This window comes from Bidens hawaiensis, unplaced genomic scaffold (assembly GCF_021521415.1).
Source record: "Bidens hawaiensis isolate Kalapana, Puna unplaced genomic scaffold, B.hawaiensis_p1.1 tig00001597_1, whole genome shotgun sequence".
Lineage (NCBI taxonomy): Eukaryota > Viridiplantae > Streptophyta > Magnoliopsida > Asterales > Asteraceae > Bidens > Bidens hawaiensis.
This window is the reverse complement of record NW_027491092.1, coordinates 3,182,874-3,190,683: the sequence shown is the minus strand read 5'-3', so window position 1 is coordinate 3,190,683 and position 7,810 is coordinate 3,182,874. Positions and strand designations below refer to the sequence as shown.

General features: G+C 38.1%; 1 non-coding gene across 1 annotated transcript; it reads left to right on the top strand.

Annotated features, from left to right (window-relative positions):
- The first annotated feature begins 6,811 nt into the window (after nucleotides 1–6,811).
- On the top strand, nucleotides 6,812–6,917 carry LOC143590139 (small nucleolar RNA R71). Its single transcript, XR_013145414.1, has one exon. It is a non-coding gene; the product is annotated as a small nucleolar RNA R71 (small nucleolar RNA).
- The last annotated feature ends 893 nt before the right edge of the window (nucleotides 6,918–7,810 follow it).

Genomic DNA, 7,810 nt, shown 5'->3' with positions numbered 1-7,810 from the left:
AGGAGTTAATCTTGTCATGAAATGACTCTGACTGCCATCTCACTTCATGATCTGTCAATGGACCGGATGTCTAGTCTGGTTTAACATAGTGTATTTCCGCTTCTTCCTCTTCAGGTCCTAACACCAACCTCCTCCTCTTTGCTTGATCCGTGGGTAGGTTACTAGATGACCCGGTTACACCTTTCCTCTACCCGTCCTGATCGTCCCATCTATAAAACAATAACCACATTTAAACCAAGTTAGCATTCCATCTCATTCACTTCCAATATTCCCACACTTGCTTGTTTTTATGGTTGTGGATACATAGAACATCATAATAATTATTTTTTCACAAAAATTCAGCAGCATTTCGTTTAATTTATGACATATTCCATCATCAAAACCTTGTTATTCTTATTTTTCCAATGATCATCCACAACCATAACACATAGCATCAACCCAACATCAAACTTTTTCACTAATAACAAGCAAGTATGAGCAATCTTAAACAAATGATACCTTAATCTATGAAATTTTTAACAATTGACTAAAGAAAAACATACTTGAAAGCCCGTATTATTCTAAAACATGATATCTCTTAGTCAAAGTGCAAACCCACTTCTCCAAGCACAATTTTCGTACCAAAATGCTTAAAATCGACACCCAAAACGTGGAAGTTTTTGAAAACGAAACTCAAATTATTATTCTTTACAAAATTCCACTCAATATACAATCAAGAATCATCAATTTTGGTTAAGAATTGAAAGAGTTGTGAAGATGGAGGCTATGGTTCTTGAAGAATGTTGGAGAAGAAGAAAAGTTGTGAGGTGAAAAGGAGAAGGAAAGTAGGTTTTATGGCTGAATTTTTTTTTTTAATTTTCGTTTTTTTCTTTTTTCTTTTTATATAACACAACTACAAAAGAGACCCGTCATGTGCTATTGTAAGCTACGGTAGCCGATAGACTTGATACCATATATAGCCACCATGGACAGACAAAAGCTGGCATAGCCACCTTCAGGCCACCATAACTTACGGTGGACACCATAAGCTACGATGGACCTTCAAACTTTTTTTTAATAAAAAACCAATAATAAAACTAAAATAAACAAAATAATTAAAATCAACACCACCTTACCCCCAACACGAAAACTTGTGTTGTCCTAAACACTGTCGAAGACATCCATAGCACCTTCCCTACACTTGGGTTAGACACACTCCATGAACAGAGCAAGAAAATTGCTGAAAAGATAGTTAAATGAAACTAATAACTACTCCTACTCTAGCACTAAACAAACCTGGGTCTCTTAGTTGGGTGTTTCATCCGGTGACCGTAAAAGGTAGCCCACATTGTCTACTTCAAGCATATTTATATCCTTACCTTACAAATATGGTTTAAGCCGATGCCCATTCATAACCTGTCTTGTTTGATCTTGAAAATCTTCAATTTCCACATCGCCAAACCTACCCACTTTCGTGATCACAAAAGGGCCCATCCACTTACTTTTTAATTTCCTGGGAAAGAGCTTGAGTCTTGAATTGTACAATCAAACTCTTTGTCCTTCTTCAAAGATTCTCTTTTTCAGTTTTGCATCATGAACTTTCTTCAACTTATCTTTGTACGCGGATACACATTCATAAGCTTCATCCCTTATTTCTTCCAACTTGGACAACCTCAATTTCCTCAATTCACCAGCTTCACCATAATTCATATTCATATTCTTTATAACCCACAACACATGGTGAGACAACTCCATTGGCAAGTGACATACCTTTCCATAAACCAATCGATAAGGAGTCGTTCCAATGGGCGTTTTGTAAGCGGTTCGATACGCCCACAACGCGTCATCCAATTTTGCCAACCAATCTTTCCTATCAACCCGCACTGTCCTCATCAATATCTCCTTAATCTATCTATTGGACACTTCAACTTGCCCACTTGTTTGTGGATGATACGGAGTAGCAACTCGATGATTCACATTATACCTCTTCAAAAGTTTCCTAAATTGAAGTTTTTGAAATGCGACCCCCCATCACTTATAATCACTCGCGGAATCCCAAATGGTGTAAAAATATGAGATTGAACAAACTTACATACCACGGCATGATCATTGGTCCTTATTGCAATTGCTTCGACCCCTTTCGACACATAATTCACCGTCACTAAGATATATAAGTACCCACATGAATTTGGAAATGGGACCATAAAGTCAATTCCCCAAACATCGAATATGTCAACAACCAAAATGGGTTATAAGGGCATCTCGTCCCCTTCTGAAATACCTCCCATCTTTTGGCAATTAAGACAATGTCGGGCATACTCACTTACATCCTTAAAAATTGTAGGCCAATAAAACCTACATGTGAGAACCTGAAATCCCATCTTTTGCCCACTAAAATGACTGTCGTACATTGATGAATGAGCATGTGACAAAATTCCTTGAACCTCTGTTTCAGGAATGCACCGCCGAATGATCTAATCAGCCCCAATTTTAAACAGATCTGGTTCATCCCAAATGTACGGCTAGACTCGGGACAAAAACTATTGTCTTGTCTTATTGGTCCAATGTTTCGGCATTGCACCAGTGGCCCTGTAATTGGCAAAATGGGCATACCATGGTGTAGTAGAAACAGCTAACAAATGTTCGTTTCGGGAATCGCTCATTAATTTCTATCGAATCCTCGAAACCTTTCAATGGGATTCGTGATAAATGATCCGCAACCACATTCTCACACCCCTTTTTATCTCGAATCTCCAAATCAAATTCTTGTAATAACAAGATCTAACAAATCAATCGTGGCTTCGCATCTTTATTTTTCATTAAGTAACGCGCTACACTATGATCCGAGTAAACCACAACTTTGCTCCCCCATATGTAAGATTGAAACTTATCCAAGGCATACACCACTACAAGTAATTCTTTTTCGGTGGTAGTGTAATTTAATTGTGCCTTAGATAGTGTTTTTCTTGCATAGTAAATCACTACCAGTTTCTTCTCAACTCTTTGGCCCAAAACTGCTCCAATCGTGCTATCACTAGTATCGCACATAATCTCAAATGGCTTCGTCCAATCCGGTGGTTGCAAAATGGGCGCTTGCACTAAGTGTTCCTTCAAAACATCAAAAGCTTGCAAACATTCATTAGTAAATTCAAATGGAGCATCCTTAAACAACAAATCACATAAAGGTTTGGTAACTACACTAAAACCTTTAATGAATCTTCGGTAGAACCCCATATACCCCAAAAATGACCTTAGCCCTTTTACATTTTTCGGTGGTGGCAATGAAGAAATAACTTTGATTTTAGCCTTATCCACATCCATTCCCTGACTCGAGACTACATGACCCAACACTATACCTTCTTGTACCATGAAATGACTTTTCTCCAAACTTAAAACTAAATTTGTCTCGACACAGCGCTTTAAAACTTTATCTAATTCGTCAAGACACCTTTCAAAAGTCGGTCCAAAAATGGAAAAGTCATCCATAAATACCTCGAGTGAATCCCCAACAATGTCTAAGAAAATACTCATTATACATCGTTTAAACATGGCCGGGGTATTACACAACCCAAATGGCATCCGTCTAAAGGCAAAAGTTTCATATGAGCATGTGAAGGTGGTTTTGTGTTGGTCATCCGGGTAAATTGCAATTTTATTATATCCCAAGTACCCGTCCAAAAAACAATAAAATTTTTTACCAGAAAGTATTTCAATAATTTGGTCAATGAAAGGTAATGGAAAATGGTTTTTTAAGGTAGCCTCATTTAACTTTCTATAATCAATGCACACTCGTCACCCGGTGACCGGTCAGGTGGCGATTTGTTCACCATTTTAATCTTTTATTACTTGTATGCCGACTTTCTTTGGTACTACCTGTGCAGGACTCACCCATGCATTCTCTGGAATTGGGTAGATTATCCCCGCATCCAACCACTCTATCACCTCCTTTTAGTGACTTCTCTAAATCAAGATTCAACCTCCTTTGAGTTTCTCGTGTAGTCTTTGCGTCATTCATGGTGATGATTTTGTGCATTACTATGGATGGACTAATACCTATTAGTTCAGCTATCGTCCACCCAATCGCCACTTTAGGAGCCTTCAACACTTCCAAAAGCCTTTCCTCTTGAGCCTCATTCAAGTTGGAGGTGATTATGACAGGCAATGTCTAATCTTCTCCCAAAAATGCATACTTTAAATGGCTCGGCAACTCTTTCAACTCAGCCTTTGATGGACAAATCAGTGAAGGTTTGGTATCTGTGTTGATTTCCGCTGGTAAACTCTCAACTTGATGGGTCCATGGTGGCCTCCCTTCTTGAATAGTCAATGCCTTTAGCCTTTTCTCTTCCAATCTCAACCCACAAATATGGACCTGTTCAAAATTATCACAAACACAAACATCCAAAGTATCATCCTTATATTCGTGTGGTAAACACCCATCCACTATATCTGCCATAAAATACTCATCACCAACCAAGGAACTAGAAACACTAGTGAAAACATTAAGACGCATTTTTTATTTCTAAAGGCCATGTCATCCCGCACAATCCCCTGGGGAAGCTTATGAGACAAATCAGCCAAAACAAATGTTGTCTCAGCCCGTTTCAATGGACCAAACTCATACTGGTCATATAAACCCCTGGTAAGATACTTACTCTTACTCCAAGATTCAACAACGCCTGTGACATTTGAAAATCACCAACTTGAATAGTAATTGAGGGCGTTCCCGGGTCTTGGAGTGTAACATCTCAGATTTTTCGAACTCGTATTTGTTTACACATAACCCGATCCGAGAACATTTTTGGATCTTTATTAGTAATCAAATTAAACAAGTTTAAGTAATTAAGATTTACATGTTCATTTTATACCCTTTAAGTTCTTCAAGTTGTTCATGTTTTGATTAAACTTTAAAATAATCAAGAACTGACCATTTATGAAAGTATAAGGACCTAGGTTGTAAAAGAATCAAACTTCTCTTCTTTTGGCCGAAGCTCCAGGCAACCATGGGGTGCAATGGCCGCAGCGCAACGCCTCCACCCCCTGTGCATATCGTTTAAGTTTATTTTGTTTCCTAGTTCATGTTTAACCCGAAATCGCTTATTTTAGGACTAAATAGAGTGTTTTAAGCCCAAGAAAACTCATATAGCCTAAGTACATGTCCATATTCATTACCCCTTGTACAAGAAGGAATTAAACTGATTATAATATTGATTTTGTCATTAAAAACATATTTGGTTTCTTAAAAATATAGTTCGTTTTTGTGTTTCCTATATAAACAAAGCACAATATACCTGCCACAAACTTCCCCAAACCCTAATATATCATTCCCCACCCGTCACATACTTCTGTCCTTCTTCATCTTCTTTGGTTTTGCCTTATTGTTTGACGATACAAGCTTAATCGGTTGGCTTTGCTTATACAACGATCTTTGACTCCACTTTACGATTGATTCTTTCCCTTTCCAGGTAAGTTGTAAACTGTAAAAATCGTTCATACATATTCCCTAGTCAATAAACTTCAACCAATTTCAATGGTTGAAGGGTGTTGACTGGTTAATTCGTTTAAAACCCGTTAAAGGGCAAAACAATCAACAAGTTTGACTATCCGTCTTCTCATACTTCTGATCGGAACCAACGTTCGGTCCAGAAGACTTTTATTCTCATAACGAAATTTTGAGTCTACTGCCCAAAACCTGACTTCTGACTCGCTTAAATCTTTAATTTAACATAACCGGAGTTCTAGACGTCCATTTGGATCAATTCCAGCGGCAACGAGTTCGTTTTTACTCATATTTTCATATCTCAAAGTTTCAGGTTCAGTTGGTTTATTTTGTTTGACGCATTAACGGACGATCCGTTTACTTCTTAACCATTTATTATTGTTATTATTCGCTAGCCTACGAATCAATGTGAGTTTTATCATTCCCCTATTTTACTAAGTTTTTACAAGTTTTGGGAACATATGCGTACTTATTCGTATTATCTATATATCTCAAAATAGCAAGCGTGTAATTGTGTGTGATTTGATCAAATATACGTGTTACATGCTTACTTGCTTATGTGCTAATATTCATTCATTTGTACTTCAGTTGCAAGTTAATCCATTTGGGTGGTCAATAATTGAATTGCCTTATCACGGATTTCATCTTTTTGCACACGAGCCTCATCCATTTGATTCCTCTTTTGCATTTATTATTGCATCATCTTGACCACTTCCATGACTTCATTCCCACTTGAATCAGATGAACCGGACCCCCTAGGTTGCTCTCTATTGGGTTGTTGTTGATATTGCCTTTGAAAGCCTTAATTATTTCCACCCTGAACATTTCCTTGATTTGTGTATTGTTGGCAAGGAACAAAATTGGTTTGAGAGGTCCCTTAGAAGTTCGGATTGAGTTGAGTTTCTGGATTGCCATATCTAAAAAATTGGGGTGATTTCTCAAACCTGGATGGTGTGTATTAAAATTCATGTTGTAATTCCTATTACCCCATCCTTGACCTTGGATTGCATTCACCCCTTCAAACTGTTCTTCCAAACACGGACACATATTAGTTGCATCTCCCAAATCATTACAATTACCATAAACATCGTACACTTGATTAGTAGTTTGGATTGCTTCATTGTTTACAGCATGTACTTGTGGTCTTGTAGCATCATGTCTTGCTCTTCTTGAAGACTGTGCCTTCCTTTTCGATGTTACCAACATTTCTTCCAAGATGCCTAATCGTCTTGTTCATAATTAGTACCAAATGTTCCATTAGTAATGGAAATCAAATCCCGTGCATCCTCTGGTGTTAAGCCCTCATGAAAAGCGTTCAATAACTCCCATAAATCAATACCATGATGAGGACAATTTTTAATCATCATATTAAACCGCTCAAATGCTTCATGAAACAACTCACCCGACTGTTGTTGAAAACTTCTTAGATTCCTTCTTGCATCACTAGTCTTTTGAGCAGTGAAGAATTCTTCCAAGAATCTTTGTTGCATTTCAGCCCAAGTGTAAATAGAAGCCGATGGTAAAGTGTAAAACCACCATTTTGCTTTATCCTCCAAAGAAAACTGAAAAAGTACCAATTTGACATCGTCGGAAGAAAAACCTTGACCTCCAATAGTGTTGCAAATAGAATCATATGCTTCTAAATGGAAATATGGTTCTTCCATGGCCAACCCCTTATACTTAGGCAAACTCTTGAGTGAATTGGTTCTCACCTCAAATGTCCTTCCCTCATGATTTTGAGGAATTGCCACTAGAGAAGGATTATTAGTAATGAGTGGTCTAAAATGAGCTTCAAGCCCCCTCACTATCTCACGCATATGTCTCCTTGGAACACCCAATGGTACTCTTGGTGGTAATCCTTCTTGCCTTGGTATTTGCCTTCGAGGAAATTGTTGTTGAACTTGTTGTTGATGGACTTGTTGTTGAGGTTGTTGGTATTACGGTTGTCCTTGAAGAACTTGTGGTCTGCCCCATTCTTGTTGGACTTGATCCGGTTGATGTCCTAGTGCTTATGTAAACCGACCTTGAATTTTCAATTGATTCCTATCACCCCCGCTTACAAATTCTTCCCCGTATTCTTTGTTGTTGAACAGTTGCTGTTACACTCAAGGACCCGGGGAGGTGTGGGTTATGGGTGGGTCTTGTTAGAAGAGGTATGGTGGATTTTGTTGGGATGATGAAATGATTATCCTTAAGTCAGAAAGAAATTACTTAAGGGTGGAAGGCTAGATGGTGGTTGGAAGCTAAACACACTTGAATTGGGTACACTCATGGGAATTGTGGTGGTAACAGGTTTAGGTTCACTGGATGGAGGAATTTCTGCAAAGAGAGGTG